The sequence below is a fragment of the Pinus tabuliformis genome, chromosome 1_1 (assembly GCF_031772625.1).
Source record: "Pinus tabuliformis cultivar Carrire ecotype Pingquan chromosome 1_1, CPIR1, whole genome shotgun sequence".
Taxonomy (NCBI): domain Eukaryota; kingdom Viridiplantae; phylum Streptophyta; class Pinopsida; order Pinales; family Pinaceae; genus Pinus; species Pinus tabuliformis.
The window spans coordinates 500,330,208-500,354,777 of NC_142297.1; the positions used below are offsets into that span (position 1 = coordinate 500,330,208).

At 37.3% G+C, this 24,570-nt stretch overlaps 1 long non-coding RNA gene across 1 annotated transcript; it reads left to right on the forward strand.

The window, feature by feature from the left end:
• The first annotated feature begins 12,654 nt into the window (after positions 1-12,654).
• LOC149213959 (uncharacterized) lies at positions 12,655-13,272 on the forward strand. Its single transcript, XR_016250369.1, has 2 exons — positions 12,655-12,710; positions 12,880-13,272. It is a non-coding gene; the product is annotated as an uncharacterized LOC149213959 (long non-coding RNA).
• Positions 13,273-24,570: the final 11,298 nt, after the last annotated feature.

Sequence of the window (24,570 nt, forward strand, 5' to 3'; positions counted from 1 at the left end):
ATATATATATATATATATATTAGTAGCGCAACCATATAAATTAAATGGCTCGTAAATGAAGGGCTTTCGACCACTAAACTCTACATCGACAGACCCTCCTCTCACTCTTGTTGTCGCTAATGTGCTCTGACACAAGCTCCAGGCTAAGTGGGCTCATGATGGGGCCTCTCGGAGGAGGGGGATCTGCCCCCTCCTTCAAGTCCATCCTCACCGACACGCTTCATTCACCCATTGCCCCCTCATCCATCTCCACCCAACACAAAGGTAAACAACTTGAATCGCTAGCCCTCAATGCTCAGTGATAGTTGCGTATGAGAGGCCACTACCTTCCAAAAGCAACCAAGAATCCCAGAGTGGTGATCCCCAACAACCGCCTTGAGCAATCCCCCCAATTTATGCAGGATCATGCAATCATTTGTAAATTCATGGGTATCTGGCCCAGAGAACCAGATATCCTGTGATGGATCCATATCAAATGGAAGCCAAAATCCCCCTTTGATCTTTGCCTACATGCCAAGGGTGTTTTCACAATAATCTTCGAAGATCTGGAAGATCAAAAGCGAATCCTAGACAATGGCCCTTATTCGTGAATAATGCTAGTCTATTTATGAGGCACTGGGAACCCTGTTATAACCCAGAGAAGGAACAATTCTTAGCTTCCCCTATCTGAGTTCAAATGTATTCTCTTCTAGAGGATTTTTGGGAGATGGACATTTTGAAATCAATCGACAACTCCATCGACGAATTTGTCCAGGTCTCAAAGATCACTCGGTGCAAAATGTTTTCTTTGTTTGCAAGAATATGCATGTATATGAACATCTCCCAACCTCTCTCAGAATCAGTGGAAATAGAATACCAGGATGAGACCTAGTCATAGCCGCTGGACTATGAACACGTCTCGTTTAAATGCAGACTCTACCACGAATACAGGCATATAATTTTCATTATTTCCCTCAACAAGCTTCGGCACCCGTAGATGGCTTTGAGGAAGTTAAGAGGTGATGTCCTCCTCCAGGAAAAGTCCCTCCATCCCAAGCCTTGATAAGCACCTCTCAAGAAACCTCCAGCCAGATGGTTGGACCCTCTCAAGCGACCCCCAACGACCCCTCTAGTAACTCCCAAGCAGCCCCAAATCTCCCTTCAGGAAACTGCTTCATTATCCTAGCAGATTCAGTTGAACCAGAGCAGTCAGCGACACCTGGGGTTGTGTCCCAATCCCAAGCATCGATGGAAGTATAATAGGGATATGAAAATCCCAAGAATAAATAGCTTAGAAAACATAAAACCACGAAATCTCATACTAACAATAAGGAAATCCAACAAGTCCTTACCCAAATACACCATACTTTAGAACATGATGTGAAGATGGATCAACTCAATTCCGATGAAAGGGTTATGGTAGCCTATTTGCGAAACTAGGCTAAAGATGGATCAATAGATATCCCTCAAGATCATCGGGACCAATTCTATCAAATATACAAGGATTGCGAGAAATTCCAAGCCTCTGTGGATTCCCCTCCTCAATTGGCTTTAGCTATACGGGATGAAGATACATCCACGCGACGAACAAATACTAACTCCGGCTCCAAGAAGAAAGACAAAAGGCGAACTAAACATTAGGGGATTTTTGGGGTCTAAAATGGGCCTCCTAAGGAAATTATAAAATAATAGTGGAAATAATAAAACAAGATTAGATGACAGCATCAAATTTTAGAGGGAAAAAAAAAAAAAAACTATTTTTTCAACTCGTATTTTAAACTTATCTCCCTATGGGTTTACTCAAATTTCAAGTGGAAACACTCGTTGGATGCATAATTTGATTCCTCCTCCAAGGAGTGCCCACGTTTCATATTTTCTATGGACCCTGCTACACAAAAACTGAGAAATACATGAAAAACGTGATTGCAATCACGTTTTCTCATGTATTTTCATTTTTCATGTCGCAGTGCCCATCAAAAGTATGCAACATGGCTACTATTTGGATGAAGAATTAAATTTTTCATCCAACTAGTACTCCCACTCAAAATTTGAGTAAAACCTTTGGGAGATAAGTTGAAAATACGAGTTAAAAAAGTAGTTTTATTTTTTATTATTTTTTAATCTTTTCACTTTTTTACTCCAAAAATGGTGAATCATCCCCCATGGTTGACATCATCACCTTGAATCCTATTGGTTCTCATAAAGTTTATTTTGGTTGTACATTTTCTTAGGAGGCCCATTTTAAACCTCAAAAGTCCCCTAATGGAAGTGATCTGAGAAACAGGGGCGATCTTAGTCAACTCACGACAAACTAACATCCTAATAGAGTATTATTAGTGATCCCTCCCCTCCCCTCAATGAAGTTGCTATTATGGAATATAAGACGCCTCAACTTCGAGGGGAAGTTGAGGTATTTGAAGGATAGAAAACAGAGAAACCATGTGCAGTAGTCCTATAGGAAACTAAAGTGACACAAGAAAAACTTAAAGATATCACCAATAGGAGCTAGCCTTTGGTAGAATGCATGGCACTGGACACAAGGGGTAGTGCAGGAGATCTAGTTATTCTCTAGGACCCTCAATCCATCTCCTTCAAGCACTGAATCTCCAATCCCCATACCATTTCGGCCTAATTTGAATGCATAGGATTTTCTGAGAAGGTTTGTTTAACAAGATTTTACAACTCTTCCCTCCAAGGAAGAAAGTAAGCTTTCTTCATAGTCTGTGGCACCTCAAGGAGATTTTGGGGGACACCAACTAGATCTTGGTTGGGGATTTCAAGCTCATAAAAGATCTCAGTGAGAATAAGGGAGGAGTTCAGCGATTGGATTCGATATCCCCAGCATTCCAAGAAACCATCCAAGACACGAGAACCAAGGACATTGATTTTAAGAATTGCTTTTCACCTCGAACAACCGACGGGGAGGTAAGTATTAGATAGCCTCAAAATTAGATCGTTTTCTTCTTTCTAATAACATCCTCCATTAGGATCTATTTTTTCAAGTCTCCATCCTCTCGTGCCTGGGATAGGATCATTAGCCAATCTGTCTTGAGATTGATCTACGAATGGCTCCTTGCAACCATCTGTTTCGGTTTGAATCATTATGGATTAACAAGCAATACTTCCTAGAAAAGTTGGAAGAATGGTGGAAAGCAATCAGGGTGATTGGTCACAACCCAATGGAAACTTTCCAACTAAAGCTGAAAGAATTAAAAGGAAAAATCAAAGAATGGAACCGATTGGACTTCAACAATATCCACTGGGAAAAGTGACGACTTGAAGAAGACATGCGATTTATTCAACAACAGATCATCTTGGAAGGGAGAACATATTCCCTCATAGCCCAGGAGGGACAACTCCTAACTAATCTAGAACAACAATGGAAATAGGAGGAAATCCTGTGGAGACAGAAGTCATGAGTCCAATGGCTCAAGGAGGGTGAGCAGAACACAAAAATTTTCCACAAGACCATGTTGAAGCATCACCAGTATAACTGGATCTTCTCCCTCAATGGCTTTGATGGTAGATGACTGGTGCAACATGAGGAAATTTCAGAAGAGTTGATCACTCACTTCCAAACTCTGTTCACAGAGCCAAATAATGATAGGAGTGAGGCAATCTCTAGGATCTAGCAATGCATTCCAAAATTAATTTCGGAAGATCAAAATGAGGCCCTTATGAGAGAAATCTCCTTGGAAGAAGTGGAGGAAGTGGTACGGTCTCTTCTGTCGAACAAAGCCCCTAGCCTAGATGGTTTCACCTCTGAATTCTTCAAAGCTGGCTGGAAATTTCTAGGAGACAAGATTCATGAGCTAGTAGAGCACTCTCACCGCACCCAATGGATTTGGTTGGGTCTGAATGCAACATTTATGACGCTTATCCCTAAGAAGGGCGCGACGTTGAACCCTAGTGGATTTCATCCAATTGCACTTTGCAACATAATCTACAAGATTCTCTCAGGAATTCTAGTTCGACAGCTCAAACCCCTGCTTCACAATATCATTGGACCCGAACAATCTGGTTTTGTAGAAGGGCAACAAATAATGGATGGGATATTGGTGGCTCATGAGGTGGTGCACTCTCTTTCCTCATCCTGAACCCTAGATATGCTTATCAAACTAGATCTCTCCAAAGCTTATGATCGGTTAAATTGTGATTATTTGTTGTCTATGTTCATTGCTTTTAGCTTCTCCCCTTCCTGGATTAATTGGGTCAAATCCATGATTTCGACCCCCTTCTATTCAATCCTTGTGAATGGAGCGCCCTCTCGGACCTTTCATGGATCCAGAGGGCTTCTCCAAGGAGATCCCATCTCTCCTTTTCTCTTTATCATACCAATAGAAGGATTGGGAAGACTTATCAAAGCGACTGTTGAATCTCGCAGCCTCCTGGGCATCAAGATCTCGCAAGAGGCCCCTCCTCTCACCCACCAAAATTTTTTTGATGACAACATGCTATATGGGAAACCCACCTTAAAAGATTCAAAGAAATTGGCATCTATTATGGTTCTATTCCAACAGGCATCTAGTACCCAGATCAATGACGAAAAATCAAACATCTTCTTCTTCAACACTCATCCTAGAGTGCAAATTCATCTGGCAAGAACTCTTAGATTCAAAGTTGGCTCGCTCTCCAACACTTACCTTGGAGTACCTCTGGTGTCAAACTCTCTCAAGATCTCCTATTGGAAGGAGATGATATCCAACATTGATAAGAAGCTATCAAGTTGGACCTTTTGGGTTCTGAACTCGGTAGGCCGACTTGTTCTTCTAAAGGCGGTTCTGCAGGCTATTCCCCTATATCATCTCTCGGCCCTTCCAACCCCCAGGAGCATCTATAAGGAGCTCACGACCAAGTTCCAGAAATTTCTCTAGGCTGGACCATAGATTGGATGAAAATGGCCCCTAGTGGCATGGGATAAGTTGTGTAAACCAAAGATTCATGGTGGCCTAGGACTGAAAAATCCTGAGTTGTTATCTCATGCCCTTAGTGCAAAATCTTGGTTGCGATGGTTGCAAGGAGGAAAAGAGATATGGAAGCTGTTTTGGGCATGAAAATACAGGGTTGTGGGTTAGAAAGATCCATTGCAGTACCATCATAGCCTACCAAATGACTCCTCGATCTGGAATCGAGTAAAAGACTACCAGGGCCTCATTCCAGATCATGAGTTCTGGGAAATAAGGAATGGAAACAAGGCCAAATTTGGAAATAGATTTGGATACAACACCCTATATTGGATCAAGACCTTACCCTCGAATATCTCCAAGCATTTACCTCCCAGTTAGGGGTGGTTCATGTTAAGGACTTTTGGGAGGACCCAATCCCAGGGTCAAAATGGAGGGAATGGAAATCTTCAGCTCACTGGCCAACCCATGACCCACCTCTGGACTAGATCCAAGACCCTAGATCCAATATTCTTCCTCCTCCACCAAGTAAACCTTTCAATATAATTCAGAAACCTTCAATAGTCTCTTCTTTTCCAATAGTTATGACCCAAAAAAAACCCAAAATTTCGGTCCCTAGCAACTCAGAATTTCAACCCAGCTTCAACACTGCAATTTTTTCCACTCTAGCAGCTCAAAAACTCCACATGTAAGAGAGAGAGAGAGAGAGAGAATTTCAAATTCTTATGCTTGATAGAGATCTCCTTCTCCTTTGCTATCGATTTCTTGGGAGACTAACCTAGTCCTGAAATATTATTTCAGCAGGGTTCCATAGGATAGAAAGGCCTCTAGCACTGCCTCTGGCATCCTGAGTCACTACTTCATAATGGGGTTTGTAGCTCTTCAGGATTTCCTTAAGCTTTAATTCAGTAATCTTGGTTTCTTGGATCACCATAATACTCAACTTATATCTTTTGAGTCTATCCTTCAAATACCTTTGTTTGCCCCTGTTGTTGAGGCCTCTTACATTCTAGGATGTAATTATCATTTCAAGGGTTTGTTAAGTTGGTGGAAGACCGCTGACAATGACACCACCCTTCCAGAGTTTACCAATGTTTCTCCTACCATCTGGATGGATTCACTCAGGTTTTTCCTTCCTTGCTTCTTCCCTCCTTTCCCTTGCGGTCCTTGTTCCAATCCTTGTTCCAGAACTTGGCTTGCTTGGGATCCCAGATGCTCCGGTTGGTCAGTGGTTGTCATTATTTGCTTGGCTTTGTATTGTTGAAAGGTATCTTTGTAGAGTTGCTTCTGATCCTCCGGGATGAATCACTCATCTAGATGTCGCCATTCATTCAATAATCTTTTCATTACTTGTTCTTCTGTGCTAAGATCCTCCTTCTGGCTGTCAATCTCCATGTTGGCCTGATCCACCGTTTGTATGGTGACTTCTCTTTCCTGGGGTTCCTCTTCCACTTTTATTTTAGTGGTGTTCCCACCCTTCTGAGGGGTTGGGTGGTTTTCCAAACCCATATTTCCATTAAGGATTTCCACACCCTCCTCTTCCTCCTAAAGGATGTCATATCAATTATGGTTTCGTAGGCCTTTACAACTTGGAGACTTGTTGGGATTTTGCTGGTTCCTCTAGTTTCGTTTCTTTCTTTGAACTTCCTAGAAACCCTCTACATCTTCTTTTGCTTTGGTCTGGCCATTTGCGTTGGGTGCTTCTTGAGGTTCGAACTGGTTCAGAGGGCATTCACGAAACAGGTGCCCATACTCGTGGCATCTATGACATCTAAAAGGTATATGCTCATAGTCCAGGGGTTGTTGCCAAACCTCATCATCGTATTCAAGCTCTATGAATTCAGGTAATGGCTCTGTTATATTCATGTAGACACAGATCCAGGCATAAGAGGTATACCTTCCCTTTCGCATGGAATCTGTGACCTTGAAAAAGTTTCCAATGGAGTTTCTAATCCCTTCTAAAATCTCTGGATCCTAGAAGTCACCGGGTAGGGCAAATAATCGGACCCAAACTGGTGCTGCTAAGAGTTTCTCCTTATCAGGGTTATAACATTCTTCCCAGTGTCTCATAAAGAGACTTGCATTGTTAAAAAAGTATGGACCATCTTTGAAAACTCTTTCCTTATCCTCCAGATTGGTGAAAATCACTGTAAAAAATCCTTTAGCCCCCAACTTCGGCTCAATATGGCCTTTTGGCTACCATTTTTGTTGGATCCATTTGACCAAGTCCCTTTCTGTTGGCCAAACCCCGATAAATTTACATATTAGGGCATGGTCTTTCATGTACTTCTTGTAAGTCTCTAGTTTGTTGTTGGGTATGACAAATCTTAGTTTTTTGGCAGCCCGTGGAAGATACTACCCTCGCAAGCGCGCTTTCCATTGGTAGAGCAATCTAAACCAATGATTTTCATCAACACTCACAGCCTCATTGCAAATTATCCCAAGCTTGCACCACGATACCTTGTTGTACAAGAACAAGTAGTCACTCATTTTGAATACATGCTAATATTACTAGGAGATGACAACCAGAAAGCCTGCCAAAGGAGATGGAACACCTTACCTTACAACCTAAAGATCAAAGAATATCATTCTCCTGATAGAATGAGGGATGCACTAGAGAGAGTCCCAATGTATAAGCAAACATTACAGAGACTCAAGGTCAACTGGATTGGATTAAAACTCAGCCCACCATTGCTTTTAGGTATGTTAGAGGGGAGAAAGGAAGAAGAAGAAAGAAAGCAGTGGGAAGAAATAGAGAGGAATGCAGGGTTTTATCCACAAGAGGAGGAGACTACAATAGAAGCTTGGAATGTCAGGGAGGCCACCAAAGCAATGAAAGACATGGACATAGATTGAGTTGCTCAGAGGATGAGCAACATTTTCAGTAGGGGGTGATGATGAGGCTCATCAATGGGTAAATTATATGGACCTTAATGCACCTCCAGCTTACTAAAATCAACTTTTCTCATCATTCTTTACATGTTTTAATTATGTTTTGCTTAATGAGGAGAGTAAAGATGAGATGTCATGTCTAGTGGTCTAATGTGCATTGATTGTAGGTTTTGGAGAAAATTTTGGCTAATTAAAGTGTAGGAACTCGAATGGAGACAAGCAAGAGGGATTCTAGGAGACATGATCTTCCTCCTTAACTCCTCACTCACCCGAAAATTTCTCAAGCAAATCTCATCAGCTCGGAGTTGCAAGCAACCGAGTCATGAAGTTCATTGGCAGCCAATCGAGTGATAGTTGAAAACAAGTTGATCTTGAGATTGGAGCCAAGCCTCCCTAAATTTAAGGAAGTTGTTGGTAACTTCAGTTGTATAAATCAAGAGGCCTAGGGCATCATTAGGATTTGGATTTTTTGTTCAATATAGCTAAGCATTTTTCGAGTTGAAGCATTGCAACCAAGCACTCTTATGCATCTATGATTTCTTTAATGAAAATGAGAAGCATTCCCTTGATCCAGCATTGAGTTGACTCAGAGGGCTGAAGCTCTTGGGTTAGGGCCCAACCCTAGTAGCAGAGGTTCCTCTTGTTGTATATGTATGCTTAGGTTAGCTTCATAGTTAGAGTTAAACTGATTTTGGTGTTGTTAATTTGCAAGCATTGGTAGATTTAATTAGTTTGCTTCCATTTGTGGATAGTTCTAATAGTAGCATTGTAGTGATAAGAATATATTCCAAAAAGGCTGACAACAAGTGGTTTTCACCTCATTTCTCCCTTTTAGGGATCATGGTTTGAGGAACACTTCTCATACAGCCCAAAAAGACAGAATTCTTGTTTTTTGTGTAATTTAGGGTTTTCTTGCTAATTAGGTCATTATCTTGTAGTTTCATAGATAAGTTGCAATTGGTATTTTTTGATCTCTTAAGTTTTGCACTAATTTCATCTCGCTTTCATATTGGTTCCAAGCATTTCCATGCATGAGCTTAGTAAGTAAATGGTGATAACTTTATTTTCTTTTATTTGAATACACCTTTTTTGTTTTTGATTAGTTTATATATGAATGCCAAGAATGATGTTTGTTGTTGCAGGAGTTTCTAAATTGCAGGGAGACCCCGTCTCATCAACCTCATCCAAGCCATATCCACCCATGATTTCCAAAAGTCACTAAGGTCTCAATTCGAATTCTTGTCTTACGAGGAAAATTTGTCATCTTCGTTGAGCAAATCCAACCGTCTTAAAGCTTTGGCTTGAGTTTTAAGTAAGTGCCTACCACTCCCATGCATTATTCCCTCCCTATTCACCTTTTCCAAGCTCCACCCCATCTTCTAGACCACTCCCTAAGATTTCGACCTGTTCCTATAGTAAAACAGGGGATCCTGTAGGTGAACTAGTACTTCGTGTACACATCTTGTAGGAAAACCTGTAGTAGCATGTTTTGAGCCCGAATTGAGAAAAATCATCACCAAAAGCCTAGATTAGGTCCATACTTTCCCTCCAAGTCATTTGAACCATTACACTCCTTTTCCTTCACACCTGTCTCCCCTGCCAAAGAACCAAGCAAGATTAGCATTTACATTTTTCAAGCAAAAAGATAAAAATAAAAAGTTCTTTTTCTTGCACACAACAGTTAGCACTCTTTAGATCAGATTTCATGCTTAGACTAGTTAAAACCTCACATGTGTTAAAATAGGGTTCTTTTGCAAGCAAAGTATGTTAGCAAGTAGATAGAGGATTTCATGTTGTTTTGCAAGCATTTCTTTCAATTTTTCCTTCATGCAATAGACAACATTTCTTTTCTTCCAATTAGGGTAAATTCCCCTTCTCCAAATTGGTAATCAAACTTCTTCTAGTCAATAGAAGGCTGGTTGGAGAAACCCTAGTGGTCTATTGCTCCACCTCAACAGTGACAAAGAGTAGACTAATTACATCTATTTTTGTATACAACATTGTCACCTCCAAGTTTGTACGAACCCCAGGTTGATGAAGTAAAGTCAGTAGCCCTAGGAGTTGTAGCATCCTTGTTGCAATAATGGTGCTCATCAGGGCCCCAAGAACCGGAGGACCTTTGTTGGTGCTGCCATGATTGCCTGTTGTCGTTGCTCCTTCACTGCTTGTTTCGTCAGCCACTACGTTTCAGTAGGAGGGGATCTCTCGCCTCCCGTAGGTGTACTCATGTCTCTGTCAAAAGGCCAGAGTGAGGTAGGTACAGGTGAAGGGATTGCCACCATCGAGGGATTGTTGTAGAGGCATCAGGGCTTTCGCACCAAAACCCTAGCCAATCACATAAACTTCTCGATATTTTTCCTTAAATGTTAATTTTGATCCTTACCAATTCACTATGATTAAAAAATAAAATACAAAAAAAATCATACAATTAATTATACCACTCTGAATATAATCTCATAATATTTTTTTTAAATGATTTGAATTTAACATTTTTAAACATGTAAATCATATGAAAACATTTTTGAGTTAATTATTAAAAAACAAATTGTCATTTTATGATCTAAATTTCACAATATAAATGTTTGATTTAATTGTGAGTGAAGTGGATAACTATTTTCCCTCTTAAACTTCATGGATAATTACACTATGAAAAAATAGAATCAAATTCTTATTACTATCAGCCCGCCGGAATAGTGACAGCCACTCAGATGTGATATTCGAAATTGGAACGATAAACCCTCTTTGTGATGATATATCTTATTGATGGGATTTTATTATTATTAAAATGATGTAAAAGTTTAGAATTGCATCTACTAAAAATGGATATTATGATTTTTTTTTATTTTTATTTTTTTAAATTGGTGAAAAAATGCTATTTTTTTTTAAATGGGGTGAAGATATATTATTATTATTGTGCCGAGGGCTCTAAAATTTAGTATGAATAGATTTCAAGTAAACATGTAAATGTAAAATTAAATATAATAATGTTATAACATTTTAAATTTAATGGAGGTTTTATTTAAAAATCAATCTAATTATTATTATTAGTCCCTGCCCGGACTATAGCGTTCGATCGAACGTTTGACCGCCTATTAATCCATCCGTTGACCGTTTTTTTTTTATGTTTTCTTAGGTTTTAACCAAAGTTTAATCGTAGCAATTTTGTTCACTTAAATTTTATCCAAAGTTTTAACTCTGAAAGCGCATTGTACCTCTTATTGCAGGCTTCACGTGGCCCGATGCAAGAAAATTGTGGCAATACTATTTTAACCAAAGTTCTGTCATTTTATATACCATTTCCAATTTGTATTTTATCCAAAGTCTGGAAAATTATGGTGACAAACATGAAACTTAGGTGCATGCAAAGTTTATTATATAGCTGCCACCTCTCATCCAGCTGGCTACCACTGTCTGCCACCGTCTGCCACCTCTCAAGTAGCTCGCTACCACATTACGCACGGCGAATGATTTCACAGGCTCAAAATTAAATTTATGTCCTGATTTTGGGTATGCTTCTTGAAAAGTTCAATCCATCTCAAGTGGAAACTTGATTGTTGTCGCAGGTGCAAATTCAGGATTTCCGCCATTTTATCCTGAATTCTAGAATTTTGTAGTAATTAACATTTTTCTTTTGAATCATTTTGGTTTTGATTTTGAGTCGGTGAAGCTTAGGGCTCAAACATAAAAATGTCCTTCTTAGGCATCAACATTCTCGCTGTGCCTTGAGAGGTTTTCACTGGCTGCATACAATTTTTTGATCATCATGGTGTATCTGCTTAGGACATGCTCGTTGCCATCCCAGTGACCAGGGTCTATGAGACATGCTCGAATGTTTGATTTTTTTCATGACTAGGGAACTTAATCCTGGGACCTCTGATTGAAATCCAGACAATCTAATGAAGTTTGTGTCTACTTTGTAACAGAGGAATGAGGACTGGAGTATCAAACCTTTTCTCATCTAATTGATGCATCTGGGTTTTGTGTTGTCTCTTGTACTACCTAAAATGTAGCTTTCATCCAACAAACTGCAGTCTGGATTTTTGAATAAAGGAAGCTTTTTATTCAATTTTATCACTAGTTTTTATGTTTGACATCTTTCATTTAACTATCCTTCTTCCTTCTTGCTGTGCTTCAAATTGCAAATGATGGAAATTGTTTACCATGCAATCCCAGCAAGTCACTTCTAGGATGTGATTCTGCATTTCATTAGTATTTTTTTTGCCCAAGAAAAACCTTGCTGGGAAACCCCTGGGCACTTCCCTGCATTTTGCAGATGGTACCCAGTGTAAGCCAATTGGCACATGATCCAGTAGGGACATTAAGTAAGGCACACAACAGAGGCGCCCAGCTCGGGGGATTGACCCTGAGATCCGCTCCATCCAACTCAAAGAACTCAACTGCTTGAGCTCATCCACCAGGCTGTTTCCATTTATCTTTATCTGATAAACTTAGCGATTGTAAAATTTAGAAGCAAGAAAATAAATGTAACTATATACAACAAATACTATTTCAAAAAATACAGTTTAAACTTGAAACTGCATCTAAAATCTATTGTGCACTTCTAGCATGTGACTTCTAGTAGGTGGCAGCTACCGGTGCTTGTAATACCATCTTGTAATATCGTGTTGAGGGCAACCGTTTTCCTTTCTAATTTAGGAGATTATGCCAAGGAGAACACAGGACCAAGACCTGTGAAGCCTGGCATCGATACAGTGGATCAGACCGTGAAGACCGTGGTTGGCTCTGTCTATCTCAAATTTGATGGAAAAACCCCTTGAGATTCTTCATTTCGTGTTCTGTGTTTCTTCATTTCCTGTTCTGTGTTCTGAGGAAAAATCTCATGAAGCTAGAACTTTCAAACTGCATGAATGGAAGACTTGTTTGCTCAAAGATATTCAGCAACGTATGAAACGTTCCATGAATGCTCCAGAGCAGGTACCGCGTCATATTTTGGCCGTATGCTGTAAATCTTTATTTCATCAAACAATTCGTTTGGACTGGTGCTAAATTCTTCGCAATGCCTTGGTATTTTCTGTGAATCTTTAAAATTTTCAATCTTTGGGTGAAGTTATGCTAAATTATGCTTAATTTTCCGTGATTGCAGGTCATTCAGCCGCTAAATTTGCCATTCCAGCTCTCCTTTATAGGCAGGATGCAGTTTCGGATGGCTGTTATCCCGAGTTTGCTTAGAGCAGTACGCTTATTGAATCTTTTTATTCTTATTTAACTGATTTCTTTTAATTCTTACCGAAACATTATTATTTGAGAAATTTAGGAGTCTGAATGGACATTTACGCCGTTAAACGTCGGAATTTGGTAATAATTTTGCCGGGGCAATCAATTCCGGAATTAGTGTGCTCGGTGTTCGTACCTGAAGACTACACGGACACCTGAGATATTCTTTTTAAGGTCCAATAGTTTTGAGTGAAAATTTGTGGCGGTGCCATCCATACATTTAAGCTTGCTTCTTATTTTAACTTTTTAGTTTTGATTTGTACTTTCCCTTCGTTTAGTGCCTGTACGCATTGGCGGAATATGAGCAAACTAGAATAATATAGCTTTACCATATAAGTTAATGAATGGATGTGCAAATAAATTTACTAATTTATGGCTCAGGTTATGTCAGCAAGCTGTAATACCGAGTAAATTTCACAATCATATTTTGTTATTTTGCACAGCATTGTGTTAGTCTGTGTTAGTCTATAGGTTTTCAAATTAAAGTCAAACCAGATTCGGAAGATTTTGAACCATATAATGCTCTCTCAAAAGAGCTATTGATGTTAAAAGTATTACGTACCTTCCGGCCAAAATGTCTGTAATAAGTTGCTTTATTATATCTTTTCCGAACTTGAGCATCCTGTCTGTTATCACTGAGAATTACATTTGCATGTATATAAGTTAAGTCCAAAATTTCATGGGTAAAAATGAATGTTATATGGTTGTTCTCCTATGTTTACCACTTAGGGGTCATGTTCTTCAATGATATTGTTGAGAATCATTTTCAAAACCACGAGTCACCCTTCATCATGATTCATTAAGATATGCCTTGTCGCGTATGTGTCATTTGTCCTTTTCGCAGTTTCGCAGCACCTTTTCGCAGTTTCGCAGCACTGTTTGATTGGCTGATTTTGCAGCGTAGTAATGTTTTAACCTTTTCGTAGCGCCAGCCATTTCGCAGCACATGTCACTGAATTATAACTGTCTGCGCTACGAAATCGCGGATTCGGGATTTTGCAGCGCGCATTTTTAAAATGTCATGTCCAGGGATGAGTCATTGTGTCCGGTCGGATTGTTGTCAGTTTATGTACCTTCCAAACAATTGTAAGGCATCATTCCACCAATAGGTTCAGAGTTATGCACCTTAGGTTCATTTAAATGTCCTTGTCATGCATGGTGGTGTCATGATGTTCTAGTATTATTACTTGAAGCGGCCAGCTTATATGTTAAGCTATTTGAATTGTAATGAGCCTGAATTTCTTCTTCAAGAGAGCTGCATTGCAAGCGAGCCCATGTTCTAAAGCTCGAAGTTGCCTGTTGAGTTGAAGCTGCCGGTGTTACTGTGTGAAAAAAATTTCAAGGCGTAATGGAGAAGAAAGAGCATCGATCAGGAAGGTGCCAAAGAGCAGAACCCGAAGGATTAGACTTGACATTGAGGGAGGAAGGTGTTAAAAAGGCCTTCAAAGACGCTGGTTGCTGGAGTTTTTGTGAAAAGCTGAAGGGAGGACACACTCAGGTAACAAAAGAATTTGCATTGAATTTTACAGGCTTGAGTTCCAAAGTATCTATGTTAGAATTCCCAGTGTCTCCAGAAGCTATTGCTAGGGTGACTGAGATTCCTAGAGGAGGCCAGGAGTGGTTCAAAAATTTCAAGTTTGATATGAGCCCCTGTAAAATATTCTTGAAGGAAGCCTATGTGAATGAAGATTTGACCAAAGCTGTACCAAGAAGTTATGTTAAGGAGAGTTATGCTATGCTGCTTACTTGTATTCAAAAATATTTAACTTGTGAGGGCAGGTATAACAAAGTTTATTCATATCATTTCAAGTTGTTGCTGCATTTCACGGGTAAAGCACATATAGATCTCCCATTCTACTTGTTTCGAAGCCTCAGTAAAATGTGTGATAAAATTCAATTGAGGAAGGACGATTGTGAGTCATCACTGTTTCATCATGGCCTAGTTAAACTATTAGTGATGGATGCCTTGCAAAAGATTGGTAAGGATTGGGAGTCTTTCATTTATATGGCCGGGTTCCAGAGCAAGACAGGCCTCACCCCACAACCACTCAGAGAAAGAGAAGAATTGATGGAGGAACCCACTATTGCTGAGCTTAGGAAGGAGGTTAGTGAGAAAAAGAAAGTTAAATCTCAGTTAAACAAACCAGTCAAACCCTTGATTATTAAAGAGCCATCTCAGCCACCTCAGTCATCATCAAAGGGAAAAGTCAAGCAAAAGAAGGATGTTCATGGATCAGCTGAGTCTGAAAAAGCATCAAGAGTCAAAACTAGGGGTCAACTAAGTAAAGAGAAAGGTAAATCAGTGGCTGTGGAAGAGAGTCCAATTTCAAAGGCCAGTCTAAATGACCTACTTGAGGCTATTGAATTTGAACAAGGAGAACTAATGCATCTTAAACCTATGCATATTGATTTGACCCAATCTTCTCCTGATAGCACTAAGAAGTCAAAAGCTTCGAAAAGATTAAGGTTTGATGAGCCTAGTGAGGCCTTTATGTTCAAGCCAAGAAGGCCAGTTACGAGGAAGCAAATTAAAGAAGCTGAGAAGGTGAATAAAGAAGAAGAAGCTGTAAAGGAGAAAGTGCATAAGGCAAAGAAGGCTGTAAAGTCACCCAGAACTGAGGTAATTGATGTATTGACAAAAACAGTGGAGGCAGTCAAACATAAAGACAAGGATAAGAAGGTCATCATCACCCAAGGGGGAAATGTGATTGCCATAAAGAGTCAAGTGAGGACAGCCATGAAAGATCAGGTGGGAGCAGCCAAAGAAGAAATTGTCAAAGCCAAAAATGTGACTAAGGAGCGTGCTGTTAGATATGCCAATTATAAAAGAGCTGTGTTGAAGGGCAGCAAAAACTTAATGGGTCAGACAGAATCTGTGGCTGATGTATATACTTGGACTGTCCCAGCTCTAAAACAAGCAAAACTCCTCAGACAAATGAACCTGACTCTGAGAGCTAAAAACAAAGCTTTAAAGAAAGAAGTTTCAAATTTGAAGATGCAGCTAGGTCAGCTAGCTCATTGATTTGAGGAAAAGGTGATATTTTCAGTTTTGGTCAATTTTGTTTGAGTTTCACTATTTTTGAAGTCATCTAAGTGTTTGGCACCTGTAGAAAAGGTTTGAAAAGTTAAAAGTTCAAGTAAAGGAAGCTTTAGCGCAAATGCATTCTGTTTTGGTAAAAACAACAGTTTCGTAGCGCGCTACGAAACTGCTGTAGGTGTTGTTTTATAAGGAAAATGAGCAATTTAATGGTGAGGTCATCAGATTTTTGAAGGAAACGCCAAAGTAATGAAAGAGATATCACTCAAGGCTATCCTAGCTATTCAGAGAATGACAGGTGGACCTTTTGGTAAAGGTAAAATTTTTGTCTCAAGTTAAATTTTTGAAAAGCTACTTTATGACAAGTTAGGGTTTAACAGAATGGCATACGAGGAGTATCTTTTTGGTTCATACACTTGGCTATCCATGAAGATTCCAACGCATTTGAAGTATGGTAAGGCTCGTAAGTTTTGGGATATTAAAGGAGCTGGGATATGTTGCTTGATTTTCGGAGGATGGTAGGAGACAGGGACCATAAAAACAGGGGTTTTGATCCTAATGATAAATGATCCATCAGCGCCTTCAGGTATCCAAAGTCAGCGTTCCTTGCACCTGTAGCTCAGTCATCTCAGCCTAACCAACAAGAAGACAGTTGTCAAAGATCAAGAAAAGAATCATGCTACGAGGAGATGAAATTAGAATTTTAGTTTGATTAAGACTCTTTGTAATTACAGCTCAACACTTTGTGTATTTAATGAGTCTGTTTAAAGTAGATAAGGATAGTTAATGATAAGTCATCGAGCTCCCCTCATGCTTGAGGAGGAGACTCGAAGTAGTTAAGTATGTTTTCCTATAAATAGCGAAAACTCTGATGTAATTAGGGTTGGATGTTATTGAAAACAGAGTTTTACAGTTGCTTATGTAAAAAGACTTGTTGCAGTAATATAAGAGATTACTTTTTCTTCTCAAGATTCATATTGTGTTCAAATGCTCAAGATGTATGTGGTTTTGTCTTATCTTTCATATTTTACAGCTCCATAGATGTGCAATCACTCTGAATTCACCTAGTTGCTCAGATTTCCTGTGCATATTTATGAGTTGAGGTTCCTTTGAGAAATGTTTTGAGTGTTTAGACATTATATGCCTTGACTTCCATGAATGAGTAGTTGAATGGTTTACTGAAACGGTGTTTGACTCCATGAGCCCAATGGAAGAAATCTTATGTTGTCTGTCCAACCAGCATGTTTATTAAGTTCTCATTTCAAGAGTTAGTCCTCTTAGTGTTAATCACAATCAGTAGTTTATTTTGAGAGAGCCCTCTCAGGTTAGGGAGGCTAATCCTTAGCCAAGAGTCTGGTCTGAAGTAGTTACATAAAGTCTAACTGGTAGCAGCCATCAGTACATGATTTTGTGATAACACTGTCTTTTCGTTTTTCTAGCTTGTCGTGTTTTTTTTGGTTTTGTACTTTTTAAATTTAAATTGTATTTAGCATATATTTCGTATTTGGTGTATATTTAGTGTCTAATTCAACCAATTTTTATAAAATTTAAAACGTTTAATAACTCAGAGTGGACTAAGAAATTTATTTTTAATTTCACTATATCTTATAAAATGCTATTCCCATCACTTTCTTTTTTGGAAATTAATGGGAATATTCTTTATCTTATTTCTTTGCTTAATATATGCACGCAAATAATTGATAAATCTTATCTGTTTTCTTAATATATGCACGCAAATAATTGAATTTATCATATGTTAATATGCTTCTTCAATTTTAAAATCTTTAAAAATGGTGAAGGCATTTTCTCTATTTATATTTAAAATAGAAAAAAACCCAATCAATTTGAAATTGGTATTAGGATTTATAATAATTAATTTAAATTTTAGTCGTTATGAGTTATGAATTACATTTGGGCTTTATTTGAGACTATTTTAAGTGATATGTTTTATTCATTATAAGAAATAATTTTTATTTTATTTTTAATTCCATCTTCATATCTAAATTTAGATATAATAACTTAAAATAAAACATATAATTCATTTCACATTCCTAACCTTAAAATAACAAATTCTTTTGACATTCCTAACTTTTAAATAAAAAAATCCAAAATCCAATTTTTAAATAACAAAATCCAAAATCCAAAATCTAGGCAACCTGAGAAACATAAATTATATCTATATATGCGTTCATTTAATATTCTGAAAAGTTAATTCCCAAATTCCCAACTATAATTGCACAGGAATATATGTTAATATCTTTGATTGAGATTATTAGACATTGATCTCATTTTGTGTACGTGCATCACCAAAAGAAGCCTATGTAGGGACATCAACATCTACATTCTCTCTTCTTTTCCATATAATAAAAATATTGATAACATTTATGAATATTTAACCGCAGGTTTTGCACTGGAGATTGTGCTGCTATTAACTATTTTTTTCTTTTAACTTTTTTTAACTTTTTTGGATTACTTTTCACTTTTATGATTAGAACAGTTCTAGTATTGACATTAACATTCCCAAGATATACCTCAAAGGAAAAATTCTGCTATTAACTATTTTTTTCTTTTAACCTTTTTGGATTACTTTTCACTTTTATGATTAGAACATTTCTAGTATTGACATTAACATTTTCTCACTCTAAAATGTATTGCATACCCACACTTAGCCTTTCTTGGCACACTCTTAATCCCCGTGGCCTGCGATTCCTACAACAAGAGGTTGCAATATGCGTGTACTAAATACAAATACAAGAAGCAACATATTTCTGCATCCCAACGGTATTATACAACTAATTTTCAGGTTAAAAGTTGGCCACCTTCCGTGGAACGAAACGAGAAGTCTTTAAAGAGTCTACTGACATGTTTACTCTTTTCACAACGTGTTGAGCTGACTTAAATAGATGGAGAGGGTTTGTATTGTTGTTGTGGCTAACAAATTACACATTGAATTCACATGTTGCAAAAAGCGTTTGTATTGTTGTTGTAGTAGACCCTGGCTTGTTGTGGCAGACCCCAGCAGGGACTACCGGCTGCATGCAGCACTTGTTATGTATAAACACAATATAAATTGAAAATATAAAGAGGTTTACCAACACTTAAAAAAATGGTATGTTAAATAAATAAAAATATAATAAACCATAGGTATGTTAAATAAATAAAACATTTTTTTTATATATTTACTACAAAGGTATGGTAAATAAATAAAACATTTTTTATATTTACTCCATAAATCTTTTTATATTTACTAAAACTCAAAAAAAAGAGGTTTTATTTAGGTGAAACCTATGGACCAAATACTAGGGGACAAATAATTATTAATACCATGGGCCAAATTATTACTAATACCATGCAAAAGAACATTACTAACTATAATATTAATATTAAAAGATGATTATTATTATTAAATATAATATTCAAATCAATATATTATAATATTAATATAATTAAATTTAATAATTTTAGATTAATACAATATTAAATTTGTTATATTATAATATATATTGATATATCATGATATATATTAACTCTAGATATATACAAGAGGGAAGAACAAAGACATAGAGTGATAGAGGTGGACAGATAGGGGGAGTGACAAGGGAGAGTTGGAGATAACCTCAAGGAGAGGGGAGAGGAGGGAAGAGAGAGAGAGGGAGAGGAGTGAGAGAGGTAGAGAAGGGTAAGAGAGGGAGAGGGAGACACAAATATGGAGGGGGAGGGAGAGAGAAGGAGAAAGAGAGGGAGATAGTGAGAGGATTAGAGGCGGGGGGAGAGGGAGAGAGAAGGAGAAAGAGAGGGAGATAGTGAGAGGATTAGAGGCGGGGGGAGAGGGAGAGAGAGATGGGGGAAGAGAGAGGAAGGTAAGAGAGAAAGGGAGAGAGAGGAAGGATGAGAGAGAGGACTTGCGAGAAAGGAGATAAGGAGGCATAGAGAGATTGAGTTGGAGGGGGGAGAGAGGGAGGGGAGAAGAAATACATAGAGAGAGGGAGGTGGAGATATAGAGGGAGTGACAAGGGAGAGATGGGGAGAGAGAGTGTATGCTGAGGGATGAGATAAGGAGACAAAGAAGGAGAGATAAAGAGAAGTGGGGAGAGAAGGAGAGATAAGGAGAGATGTAGGGATATAGTAAGATAGTGGGAGAGAGAGAGAGAGTGATGGGGGAAGAGAGAGGATTCGAGGGAAAAGAGGAAGAGGGTTGGAGAGCAAAGAGAGAGAGAGAGAGAGAGAGAGAGAGTTATGGGGGAAGAGAGAGCGAGGTAGGAGATAAAGGGAGAGAGAGGAAGAACAAGAGACAAGACTTGAGAGAGAGGATTAGATGGCAGGCAGAGAGAGAGAGAGAGTTATGGGGGAAGGGAGTGGGAGGTAGGAGAGAAAGGGAGAGTGAGGAAGTATGGGAGAGCCGACTTGAGAGAGAGGAGGAGAGAGGGAGGGATAGGGAGATGGAGTTATGTGGGAGAGAGGGAGGGAAGAAGAGATACATAGAGAGTGAGAAGTGGAGAGAGAGAGGGAGTGACAAGGGAGAGATGGAGACAGAGTGTGTATGTTTGGGTGTGAGATAAAGAGACAAAGAAGGAGAGATGGAGAGAATGGGGGAGAGAAAGAGAGAGGAGAGAGGTAGGGATATAGTAATAGAGTTGAAGGGTGAAGAGAGAGAGAGAGAGAGAGAGAGAGAGAGAGGGTGAGAGGGGTAGGAGAGAAAGGGAGAGAGAGGATGTGAGCGAGTGGAGAGAGGGAGGGAAAGAGAGATGGAGTTGGAGGGGGGGAGAGAGGGAGGTAAGAAGAAAGAAATAGAGAGAGAATGGTGGAGAGAGAGAGAGAGAGAGAGGGGGAGTGATAAGGAAGATGAAGAGAGAGGGAGAGAGGAAAACATGAGAGAAGAGAGAGAGAGAGAGAGAGGGGGAGAGGAGGAGGGAGGGATAGATAGATAGATTGGAGAAAGAGAGTGTATGTTTTGGGGGTGATATCAAGATACAAAGGGTGATAGAGATATAGATGGAAAGTGAAGAGAGGGAAGACGAGATAGATGGAGAGAGGGAGGGACGAACAAAGAGATTGATAGATATGGAGTGAGAGAGAATGTGTGTTTGGGGGGTCGAGATAGAGAGACAAAGAATGAGAGATGGAGGGAGATATAGATATAGATGGAGGGGGGAGAGAGGGAAGAATATTTATTGCACTAGATGCATTGATTTCAGTGTAGATGATGATTTATAATCATATTTGATTGCTTGCGCTAGATGCATTGATTTTAGTGTAGATGTTGATTTCTAATGCGATTGGATTTCTTGCACCAGATGCATTGATTTTAATGTAGAAGATTTCTAATCCTATTTGATTGCTTGCACTAAATGCATTGATTTCAGTGTAGATGGTGATTTCTAATCATATTTGATTGCTTGCACTAGATGCATTGATTTCAATGTAGATTATTTCTAATCCTATTTGATTGCTTGCACTAAATGCATTGATTTCAATGTAGATGGTGATTTCTAATACTATTTGATTGTTTGCACTAGATGCATTGGTTTCAATGTAGATGTTGATTTCTAATAATATTTGATTGCTTGCACTAGATGCATTGATTTCAATGTAGATGATTTCTAATCCTATTTGATTGCTTGCACTAAATGCATTTATTTCAGTGTAGATGGTGATTTCTAATCCTATTTGATTGTTTGCACTAGATGTTGGTTTATAATCCTATTTTCTTACTTGTACTAGATGCATTGATTTCAGTGTAGATGTTGGTTTATAATTCTATTTGCTTACTTTCACTAGATGCATTGATTTGAGTGTAAATGTTGATTTCTAATCCTATTTGATTGCTTACATTAGATGCATTGATTTCAATGTAAATGTTGTTTTCTAATCTTATTTAATTTCTTGCATTAGATGCATTGATTTCAGTGTAGATGTTGATCTCTGATTTAATGTAATTGGATGTATGATGGTACATTAGTGATTGGATTAACATTGTGCATTGATTTCAATGTAAGTACAAAAAATTATTGACAATGTACATTGATTTTTGTGTTATGGTAATTCAACCTATTAATATTGGAGAGAGAGAGGCAAAGTATGATGTTTACTACAATAGCTCGAGATAAAGATTTGGTTTACGATTTAACCTATCATTTTCATATAATCGATATGAAAAGATGAGATATGAAAAGATGTCAAAAGTAACAAGGGTGACAATAAGAATAATATAAGGAAATAGTTTGATATTAATCACAATGAAGGCTATTTGTTTTTTACTATATTCTTATTATTTTCATTTTCTATCCTTCAACACTATTACATTATCACTTTACATTCCAAATTTTTATTTCATTATTTTTCATCATGGAAGTTATTAACAATATTTATCATCACAACAAACTGAGATAACTAAACAAATTTAAAATTAAAATGACCATTAATCTGAGACATATTTAACATATTTAAATCTTTGGCCGCACAGGAATGAAACCAACCTAGATCCATTTTAACTTCGGATCTATCAAGCTCCGAGATGGATCAAATCTCTCCAGGTGCACACTTTTAATCAAGATTTGCACTCAAAAAAGAGGTTTGCACCTGGAGCGATTTGATCCATCTTGCCAAGTTAAGATGTATCTAGACTGATATTTTTTAAATAATAAAATATCTTTGACAAAGATATTTGAAATGTATGTAATTCACTCAAAAGAAATTTAAATTCTATTTAACATCTTTGGCTCATGAAATGTATGTAGTTCACTCAAAAGAAATTTAAATATTTATTTAACATCTTTGGCTCATAAAACAGTGTGATGAGAAATTAGACATAGATGGTTGTACAAAAATTAAAATTGATATAGAATATTTTAATTGATATAAAATATTTTACTTCGAGAAATCAATCTTCACATAAGATTAGAGTTGACTTTTTTATAGCATGTGACGAATTACATTATGGATGTTTGCTATTGCACCAAAACCGCCGACATTTGTGTTACTTTAACCTTTTATTATATTGCAATGGGTTTTTGGTCAAACCCATAATAGTTTGGGTTTGACCAAAAAAAATTGCAAAAAAATCTAGAGTATAACATTGCACATTGAAATATATGATTTTTAAAATGCCCATTACATCTATTAATTAACCAGAAGCACATATAGATCATATAAGGTGTAGAATGGGCATTTATGATACAATTTGTTTTGGGAAGGTGATAAAATCATTGCTAATGAGTATAATCATTTTATATTTCTATTTATAAAAATGGTTAATGATTAATATAATCCAATAAAAATATATTATTTAAAATTACATATATAATTTAAAATGATTATTCAAAATCACATATATAATTTAAAAAGATATATTTTTAGTATGTGAGAGATATATTTTTATTTTTACATTATATTTTCAAGGGATAGAGGTCACTTAGGTTTTTGTGCGAACTTAACCATATATGATAGATTTTACACTATTAATGAATGAATGATATTCAAAATAACAAGATGTTTGTAATACGAATAAATACAAAATTTATCATATTCACAAACCAAGGTATAATAGAAATTTATGATAGGACCTCTATACCCAAATCTAATAATAAATATCCTCAAACTATAATAGATTTTCATAAGACCATATCCACAAACTATAAAAAGCCAAACATAAACTATTAATAATTATTTAAGTATATGAATACAAATAATTTTAATTTACAAAATTTAATAATGCATTTAATTACAATTTAAAATTAATCTAATTTTAAAATTTTAAATCTTTATATTTTTATTGTTTTCTACTTTAATTTAATTATATTTAAACTAAGTACTAGCTATTATGTGGCCTTTATTTATCACTCAATCTATTTATAAATTTCATCTAACCGTATATAATCACGATTTTACTAAATATATTTATAAGTCCCATACACAATCATGATTTCACAATAAAAAAAAGTTACTAATCAAATTTTAAATAAATAAAATTAAAATTAAAATAATAAATTAATTTTGTGTTATAATGTTAATTTTATACTATAACATTAAATTTTGTAGCCAAATAACAAATAATACCCGGTCAAGCAACTGATCGATCGCGTTTGTTAGTCAGATAATAATAATAATAAGTGAATATACCGCCTAATTATTTCTATTATTAATTTAGTTGTACAACTAAATTATGATAAATTTAATGTATATGATTTTTCATAAATTATAGCTATCGCTTCCACCTCTCAAGCTTAGCGGGAGTCCTTTTCTTTACCGAGCAAGTATGTGGTTCCCACGGTCATTTATTTATAGAATTATATTCTGGCTGTCCGAAAATGAATGCAAGTTAGGGATGGAAGAAACGCTTTATTTTCTTTGGAAGTCGTGGCCCACCATAAACGCGTATAGGTCTCGTAGGACCCATCCCTTACAGAGTCCGCGTGACTGATACGCACCCGGTCACACAACAGGTCACCCGGTCACTTTGATCGAACTCGCCAGAATGTGAAAGGCGCGTTGAAGTCACCGATAACAAATGAAGTGTCCGGCTGA